This window comes from Cannabis sativa, chromosome 6 (assembly GCF_029168945.1).
Source record: "Cannabis sativa cultivar Pink pepper isolate KNU-18-1 chromosome 6, ASM2916894v1, whole genome shotgun sequence".
Taxonomy (NCBI): domain Eukaryota; kingdom Viridiplantae; phylum Streptophyta; class Magnoliopsida; order Rosales; family Cannabaceae; genus Cannabis; species Cannabis sativa.
Window position 1 is genome coordinate 51,749,221 of NC_083606.1, and position 10,554 is coordinate 51,759,774.

The window sequence follows — 10,554 nt, forward strand, 5'->3', positions numbered from 1 at the left end:
TCGAGACTCAGTACCGTGTGGGACACGGGGATTAGGGTTGTGGTCAGGGGTATGGGCATCTGATCATAACTCGAGATTTATGTATGTTTTATAATTTATGCTTTTCTTACTGAGTCTGTCGACTCACAGTGCTATGTTTATGTGTAGATAAGGGCAAGGCCAAGGTTGAGGAACCGTGAGGACGAGCCGATGAAGATTGTACATGTCGGGGCAGTTAGGCCTGGAGCGTACGATCCTCGGAACAACAAGCGCTTTTGTAGTTAGTCGCTGGGCGACAAATATTTTGTAAAGAATTAGTAAACTTTTGTAAAATATTTTGTAATCGGGATCCCGAATATTTTGTATGTATTATATAAGTTTTAATTAAAAATAAAAATTTTAATTAATCACAATTTCCATAAACCTCGTTGATTAGCAACGAGCTACACAGTACGTTCAAAAATCACGTAACATGCCTAGGCTAGTTAGGGTGTTACAATTTGGTATCAGCAGTTAGCTCGTTCTACGGTTCAGTAAGCTTTTATTGCTTTAGTAGTTTATTTAATTATTATGAAATAAGGAAAGCCTGTTAGGAAGCATGTTAGTAGCCTGATAGTAGAAAAGGCGCATGTTTTTAATTTTCAAATTAAGCGACATTAGTAAGCTCTCGTTGATCATCACCTAATATGCCAACTCTTGGTTTCGCAGGCTATTTACACTAGATGGACGATAGGCGGAATACCAGGAGTCAGGGCAACTCGGTCTGGTCAAATCAAGGTCAGGGAGCTCAGTTTCCCCCAAATGTTCGTGGCCGAGGTAGAGGTCCCAGGGGCAGGGCTCGTGGTCGGGGTGATGTTAACCCGCCACAGGCTGCCCAAGCCACTCAGGAAGCCCAGAACTGGGAAAATAGGTTTGCAGAAATGCAAGCCAGAATTAAGGAACAAGATAACGAGATTCGGCGGTTAAGACAGCAGGGTGCTCCTACAGTGCCTGTTCCAGAAGTCCCAGTGGCACCTTCCCCTGTTGTCCAGGCCAAACCAGTAGTAGCGGTGAATAGAATGGAACCTCTGTATGAAAGGTTCTGCAAGTAGGCACCTCCAGTTTTTTTGGGAGGTTTGGACGTCAAGAAAGCCGAGCAGTGGCTAACAGTGATCACTAAGATTTTGAATTTTATGGGTGTCACCGGGAATGACAGAGTGGTGTGTGCCATATTTCAGTTTCAAGAGGACGCAATGGTCTGGTGGGACATGGTGTCTGTGATACATGATGTCACAACTATGACTTGGGAAAAGTTCCAGGAACTTTTCAATGCGAAGTACTACAATGAGGCCGTTAGAAGTGCCAAGAGAAAAGAGTTCACTTACCTGACCCAAAAAGAAAATATGAGTGTGACAGAGTATACGACGCAGTTTGATCGATTGGCGACGTTGGCCTCGGGAATTGTGCCAACCGATTTCAGTAAGAAGGAAAAATACATTGATGGACTGAATGTGAAGATCATGCATGATCTGATGATTACTACCGACGACAAGACCACCTATGTTGAGATGGTGGAAAAAGCACTGCGAGCTAAGGGTGCAGTTGGGTGTATGACTGAGTTAGCTAGGACTCCAGTGAGTGGCGGGGCTCCTACCTCTCCTGCATCAGGCTTTAGTAGGGGAGGTAGTGGTTCGGCCATGGATTAGAAAAGGAAAACATCCACTGCAACCGGTGGCTTGGGACAGAACAAGAGGTTCTGAGGGAACCAGAGTCGAGGCGGTCGTCAGGGTAGTGCTGAGACCCGATATTCCTACCCAGATTGCCCCAGTTGTACAAGGCACCATCTGGGTGAGTGTAGAGGGCAGGGGTGCTTTTAGTGTGACATGCCCGGACACTACAAGAGGGATTGCCCTCAACTCAGAACAGAAGCACCAAGGGCTCCGGCGAGACCCACTCCAGCTAGGGTGTTCGCCATTACGCAGGCTGATGTAGAAGCCAGCCCTTCAGTGGTGAAAGGTCAGCTCTCAGTTAACAATTCTTTTTACTCCGTATTGTTTAATTCTGGGGCCACACATTCTTATGTGGCAGCTAGAATCTTTAGTAGATTGGATAGACCGCATGACAGTTACGAATCAGGGTTTGGAACCTTATTACCTGGTAGAGAGTTAGTTATCTCCAAAAGGTGGATTAGGTCAATGCCGATCAGAATTGACGGTAGGGAGTTAAGTGCTAACTTAATAGAAATGAGCTTAGTAGATTTTGATATTATTCTAGGAATGGATTTCCTATCTAAGTACTCAACCAGTATTGACTGCAAGAGGAAGATGGTAATCTTCCAACCGGAAAGTGAAGAACCATTTGTTTTTGTCGGTTCGGTTAGGGGATCTCGGATCCCGGTGATCTCAGCCCTGTCAGCTAGGGAATTGTTGTGTGGTGGTTGTCTTGGGTTTCTGGCCGTGGTGGTGGACACCACTCGGCCAGATACCATTCGACCAGAGGACATCAAGGTGGTTCGGGAATTCCTAGATGTTTTTCCCGAAGAACTTCCAGGTTTACCACCTCAGCGGGAGATTAACTTTGTGATAGATTTAACACCCAGAGTGGAACCGATTTCCAAGGCTCCTTATAGAATTGCTCCAGCTGAGCTTAAAGAATTGAAAATTAAGCTTTAAGGGTTACTGGACATAGGGTTTATTCGGCCTAGTGTGTCACCCTGGGGAGCCCCAGTGTTATTCGTCAAGAAGAAGGATGGGTCTATGAGAATGTGCGTCGACTATCGAGAGTTAAACAAGTTAACAGTGAAGAATAAATATCCACTACCTAGGATCGATGATCTTTTAGATCAACTTCAGGGGAAGACAGTCTTCTCTTAGATTGATCTCCAATCAGGTTATCATCAGTTGAAAATCCGAGAGGAGGACATTCCAAAGACGGCTTTCCGTACTAGGTATGGACATTACGAATTCTTGGTTATGTCGTTTGGACTAACCAATGCCCCTACAGCATTTATGGATTTGATGAATAGAGTATTCAAGAATTTGCTCGATATCTGTGTAATTGTGTTTATCGACGACATCCTGGTGTACTCTCAATCAGAAGAGGAACATTAGTTACATCTTCAGATGGTTCTACAACGGCTTCGGGAACACAAGCTCTATGCCAAATTCAAGAAATGTGAATTTTGGCTATCTTAGGTCTCTTTCTTAGGACACATTATTAGCAAAGATGGGATCAAGGTGGATCCAGGGAAAATAGAATCCGTCAGAGATTGGCCTAGACCGTAAAATAGTGATAGAAATTAGAAGCTTCTTGGGTTTAGCCGGTTATTATCATTGGTTCGTGGAAGGGTTTTCTAAGATCTCAACACCCTTGACCGAACTCACGAAGAAGAATCAGCGGTTTGTGTGGTCAGATAAATGTGAGGCTAGCTTTCAGGAGCTGAAAAAGAGGTTGATTACAGCCCCAGTGCTAGCTTTGCCTTCTGACAAGGAAAAGTTTGTGGTTTATTGCGATGCATCCAGACAGAGTCTGGGGTGTGTATTGATGCAAGCCGATCGGGTTATCGCTTATGCTTCCCGTCAGTTAAAGGATTATGAACAGCAATACCCGACTCATGACTTAGAATTGGCCGCGGTAGTTTTTGCGTTGAAGATCTGGCGGCATTACCTTTACGGACAAAGGTGTGAAATCTATACCGACCACAAAAGTCTCAAATACTTCTTTACTCTGAAAGATTTGAATATGAGACAGAGGCGTTGGTTGGAGTTAGTAAAGGATTACGATTGTGAGATTCTCTATCATCCCGGAAAGGCCAATGTAGTGGTCGATGCCCTAAGCAGGAAGGGTCCCGAGCAGGTAGCTAGCATGATTCAGATCTCACCTAAGTTAGCAGAGGACATGGTCAGATCTAGCATTGAGTTTGTGGTAGGCAAGCTTAACAACTTGACGCTGCACTCTGATATGTTAGAAAGAATTAAAGTCGCTCAGATGACTGATCCAGAGTTAGTAAAAGTCAGAGAAGAAGTTTCAGTTGGTCAAGTCAGGGATTTTACAGTGTCAGACAACGGGATGCTGTTGTATAAAGCTAGGGTTTGAGTTCCAGATAGTGTGGAACTCAGAAATGAAATCTTCAAAGAGGCTCATTCTACCCCTTATTCCCTACATCCCGGCACCACCAAGATGTACCAGGATCTTAAACCGTACTTCTGGTGGAGCGGTATGAAGAAGAATTTGGTAGAATTCGTATCGAGATGCCTAACCTGTCAGCAGATTAGGGCTGAACATCAGAGACCTGCAGGGTTGTTACAGCCTTTAACCCTACTTGAATGGAAGTGGGAGGATATCACGATGGACTTTGTGGTTGGATTACCTAGAACCACGGGTTTGTTCTACTCCATCTGGGTTGTGGTGGATCGATTCACGAAGTCTGCTCATTTTCTGCCTGTTAGAACAACCTACTCAGTGGACCAGTTAGCAGAATTGTATGTTAAAGAGATAGTAAGGCTTCACGGGGTACCAAAGTCTATAGTTTCGGATAAAGATCCGAAGTTCACCTCCAAATTTTGGCAGAGTTTGCAACGAGCAATGGGTACGAAACTAAAGTTCAGTACAGCATTCCATCCTTAGACAGATGGACAGTCCGAAAGGATGATTCAGATATTGGAGGACATGTTACAAGCCTATGTTATGAATTTTGAAGGCTCTTGGAGTAAATATCTGCCGTTAATAGAATTTTCATACAATAACAGTTATCAGAGTACGATAGGGATGGCTCCCTATGAGTTATTCTACGGTAGGAAGTGTAGGTCTCCCATCCACTGGGATGAGTCTGGGGAGAGAAAATACTTAGGTCCAGAGTCAGTGCAGCGGACCAATGAGGCAATTGAGAAAATTAAGGCTAGATTGCTTGCCTCTCAAAGTAGACAGAAAAGTTATGCAGATCCGCGTTGGAAATTACTTTACCAAGATCTTAGATCTACTCACGAGTATGTTGATTAACACCCTAAATATGAACTTCTAAAACGATTATAAATTAAACACATATAAAGTATGAGAAACCTTACATTGGGTGCAGCGGAATAATATGTCTCCTTCCGTTCAGATCTCTAACCCTTGTATCCTTTTTGTCGCAGAGTATTATCAAGATCTGAACCTGGATCTCTTTCTCTCCTTTCTTTAGTGTTGAATCTCCTTCTTGTTGAATGTCTTTCTTCACGATCTTCCTCACTATAATTGAGGTATCACTTGCTGTGTGTGGGCACTACTCTATCACTAAGAGGTTCGAAATTATTCAAGGAAGAAGAAGAGGGTATAGGTGGCGGCTAGGTTAGAGAGAGAAGGCTCGGGTTTTTCTTTGAAGGAAAGAAGATGTGAAAGTCTTTTTATTTCCTGAAGCCTTCACTATCTATTTATAGCATTCCACATATGGTTAGGTTTGAATTATTTTGCATTAAAATAATGAAAATATCAGATGATAAAGCCTATAAAAGTGGCCGGCCATGGCATTATGGATTTCGGACTCACTTTTGCAATTTTACAGTTTTATCATTTCTGCATCTCATTTTCTCAAAAACGCCAATTTTCAAATTCAACTATTTAAATGCCAATTCTAACTATTTAATAACTATAAATAATTATTAAATAATATTATCATTTATCATATTTATTAATTGAACCATACAAAGTATCATAATTAACAAATATGCCCTGAAAACTCTTTCTTTACAATTTCGCCCTTACTTAGTGAAAAATTCACAAATAGACATAGTCTAATTTGAGAATTATAATGGATTAATCAAAACCAATTAAATGAGTCTTACAAGTAATATTATCTCAACTAGTGGGGGTACAATGGGTCTATATAACCGAGCTTCCAATAAGCAGATCAAGAATTTATAACCTAAATTCACTAACTTACTAATTCTTCGTTGAATCCACGCATAGAACTTAGAATTGCACTCTCAGTATATAGAACGCTCTATATGTTTCACCATATAGACACGTCATTAGTTATCCATTGTTATAATCCTAATTTGATCAATGATCCTCTATATGAATGATCTACATTGTAAAGGGATTAGATTACCGTAACACCCTATAATGTATTTTATCCTTAAAACACTTAACCCCGTATAAATGATATTTCAGCTATGTGAAATGAGTACTCCACCATTTATTTTCGTTTGGTCAAGCTCGAAGGAAATCATCCTTTACTCTCTATTCGCCAGATAGAAGCTATAGATTCCATATTTATGTTAGCGCTCCCACTCAATTGCACTACCGTGTTCCCAAAATGTACGTATCACCCTGACCCAAAAGAAGGCTTAACTAACAAATCAAAGAACACGAATAACACTCTTGAGATTGAGCCTAATCATATCAGGATTTAGATCATTTGATCTAGGATCAACTAGGCGATATTGCCTTCAATAGATATTACGGTAAGTTTGATAAGTCTATGTCAAAGTTCAATATCGGTCCCTTCCGATGCATACTCCATGCACCCAACCTCAGCTTTACTTTAACCAATGCTCTGGAAAGAACATAGCATTTCTCCAAATGCAAGTAAACTCTGTTGTAGATTATCATATCAGTAAAACCCTGTGTCTGATAAATCTAGGAATCTTTATTCACATAGTCATGTTTACTTTTCAATGTGTTGACAACACAATAAATAGGATCAAGTATGTGAAAAGGGTTTCAGATGAATTTATAAATCAAATAGACAAGCAATTGATAAGATGAACCAAAACATACACAAATGAATGAAAAATACTTCTGTTTTTATTGATGTTGAATAAAATGGATTACATTGAAATGGAGTTTTATTTAGGGCATAAAACCCAACAAACTCCCACTTGCACTAATATAAAACTAATCAATACATATCAATTAATCCTAAATTCTGACGGTGCTTTTCAAATGCAGTTACAGCCAAGACTTTTGTGAACTGATCATCTAAGTTGTCTTCTGTGTCCACTTTCTCAACCAGTACATCCCCTCTTGCCACATATTCTCTGATGATGTGATACTTCCTTTCTATGTGTTTGCTTCTCTTGTGACTTCGAGGTTCCTTACTATTTGATATTGCTCCATTATTATCACAAAGTAGGACCAGAGACTTTTCCATTCCAGGCACAAAACCGATACTGGTGAAGAACTTTCTTAGCAAGACAAGCTCTTTAGCAGCTTTTGCTGCAGTTATGTATTCTGCTTCCATCGTCGAGTCCGATATCGCGGTTTGTTTAGCACTTCTCCAAACCACTGCTCCACCCCGAAGAGTAAACACCATCCCAAATGTAGATTTCCTGTCTTCCAGACATGCCTGGAAAATCTGAATCAGTATAGCCTATAGGATTCAAAGCACCACCCTTGTAGACTAACACAAGATTCCTTGTACTCTTTAAGTATTTCAGAATATACTTAACTGCATTCCAATGTTCTTTTCCTGGATTTGACTGATACCTGCACACAATTCTAACTACATAGCAGATGTCAGGTCTAGTGCATAATATTGCATACATTAGACTTCCAACTGCAGAAGCATAAAGAACTTTCGCCATGTCCTCTATCTCTTGAGGATCAGTAGGAGACTGTTCCTTAGATAGACGAATACCATATCTAGAAGGCATGTTCGCCCCATTGGTGTTGTTCATGGAGAATCTCTCTAAAACTTTGTCAATATAGGTTGTTTGAGAGAGAGCAAGAGATCTGTTCTTTCGGTTTCTGATAATCTGAATACCAAGAACATAGGCTGCCTCACCCAAATCTTTCATATCGAATTGAGTGTTAAGCCATTCCTTGATGTGAGTCATTTTCTTGATATTGTTTCCAATAATCAAAATATCGTCAACATAAAGGACCAGGAATACTACTACTTGGTCTTCCTTGAGTTGGTAAACACAAGGTTCATCTTCATTCTAAAGAAAGCCGTAGGTCTTGAAGATTTCATCAAACCTTTTGTTCCATGAGCGAGAAGCTTGCTTAAGTCCATAGATAGACTTATTTAATTTGCAAACTTTCTTTTCCTGCCCTGGAAGAACATAGCCTTCTGGTTGCTCCATATAGATGGTTTCTTCAAGTACCCCATTAAGGAAGGCAGTCTTGACATCCATTTGCCAGATTTCATAATCGAAAGCAGCAGCTATGGAGAGAAGAATTCAGATGGATTTGAGCATGGCAACAGGACTAAAAGTTTCCTCATAGTCCAGACCTTCTCTTTGGGTATAACCCTTTCCTACAAGTCTAGCTTTAAAAGTTTCTACTTTGCCTCCTGCGCCTCTTTTCTTCTTGAAACCCACTTACATCTGATTGGATGATAGTCATCAGGTGCGTCTACATATTCCCAAACTTTGTTCTTTTTCATGGAATCCATTTCTAAATCCATGTCGGCTGACCATCATTTCCGTTGCGGACTAGCCATTGCCTGTTTATAGGTTAATGGGTCGTCATCAATACCGTCACCAACGACCATATTGATTTCACCATCCAAGCCATAACGAGCTGGTTTTGTTGAAACCCTCCCACTTCGACGAGGAGCGGTGATTTTCTGAACAGGAACTTTGGTAGTAGTTTTCTCAGTTGGTTCGACTGAAGGAGTGGGATTATCCTCTTCTTGAGTGGAAGAGGACGGAACATTGGAAGGAGTTATATCTGAAATCATTTCCTCTAAAACAACTTTACTTTTCGGTTTGTTGTCTCTAATATAGTTTTCTTCAAGAAAAGTAGCATTTGTAGAAACGAACACTTTATTATCCTTGTGACTATAAAACAGGCCACCCCTAGTCTCTTTAGAATTTCCGACAAACATGCAAACTTCAGTTCGTGATTCAAGTTTTCCTTCTTTCTTTCTCAAGACATGAGCAGGGCACCCGCAAATTCTGTAGTGGCGTAAACTAGGTGTACGACCATTCCATAGTTCTACGGGTGTCTTAGGGACTGCTTTAGATGGAACAACATTTAAAATGTCATTTGCCATCTGTATAGCATATCCCCAGAAGGACGTACACAGAGTTGAATAACTCAGCATAGACCTAACCATTTCCAAAAGAGTGTGATTTCTTCTTTCTGCAGCTCCATTTTGATGTGGAGTGCCTGGGGCAGTGTATTGGGATTCAATTCCAAGTTCAATTAAATGATCTTTGAACTGCATATCTATATATTCTCCACCCCTATCAGTTCGCAAGATCTTTAATGTTTTACCTATTTTTTTTTGAGCCAAAGCATGAAATTCTTGAAACTTTTCAAATGTTTCAGATTTCTTATGCATAAGGTAAATATGTCCATATCTAGAGTAATCGTCAATGAAAGTGACAAAGTACTCATAACCACCTCGGGCTTTTACATTCAAAGGTCCGCAAATATCTGAATGCACTAACCCTAAGGGGTTGTTTGGGACGCTCTCCCTTTGCAGAGAAAGAACATTTGGTCATCTTTGCTTCTAGGCAAGACTCGCAAACAGGTAATTCACCTAAGACGACATTTTTCAATGGACCGTCTTTGGTTAGCCTATTTAGTCTGTCATAGCCTATGTGACCTAAACGTAAATGTCATAGATATGTTTCATTATCATCATCGATCTTTTTCTTTTTGTGGTTTCTAGGTTTAGCTACTTTAAAAAGTTCGTTATGTAGGGCAAATGGTGTTGCTGGTCTAAGAACATAAAGCCCCTGTTCCATGGACGCAACAGAAATATGAATGTCATTTCGAGAAATGGTAGAACATGAACTCGAAAAATCTAATTTGTATTGTTGGAATTGTAAGCATGAAACAGAAACCAAGTTTCTACTGAAATTTGGAATTTTATAAGACATTGTCTAACTCCAAAATTCTGCTTTGAAACTTGAGTTTGGCTTTTCCTCTAGCTCTAACCGAAACCATTTCGCCATTACCAACCTTAAGTTTCAACTCTCCAGATTTCAAATAATTCCATTTCTCAAGCAATTGCAATGAACAATTGAAAAATTAGGTTTCAACAAACCTAAATATCATTTCAAAATTTGCTAACTACTTTTAAAAATTAAATGTTATTTTATAAATAAAAATTAATAAAAAATTAGAAAAGATAAATAAAATATCTTTTTCAGATTTTAAATTTAATTTAAATAGATAAAATAACAAAATTTAAAAGTTAGCAAAATATCTTACATCTATTTAAAATTTCATGATTATAGTTATCTTATTTTAAATTTAAATAAGTTCAAAATATTTTAAAAAAAAATAATTTAAAAAACTAAATATCTGACCTTAAATTTAAAAATAAGATAAGATATAATCAAATTTAAAAATAAGATAAGATATAATCAAATTTAAAAATAAGATAAATTATTAAGCAAAAAGATAGATATTTACTATTTTAAATTCAAATTACACTCATATCATGAATTAAATTTAAAAAATATTAAATTAATTCATTATGATAATTAGAGTTGAATTAGGAATAGTAAATATATAAATACAAAACTACACAAAAAATCGGAAGTTAATTCCATGAAAAAGCATGAAAAAACGAAGAAAAACGAAAAAATTGCGAGCTGTACGGACAGCTTTCGCGCGCGAGTGAGAATTTCAGCACAACTCCATTTTTTTTGAATCTTC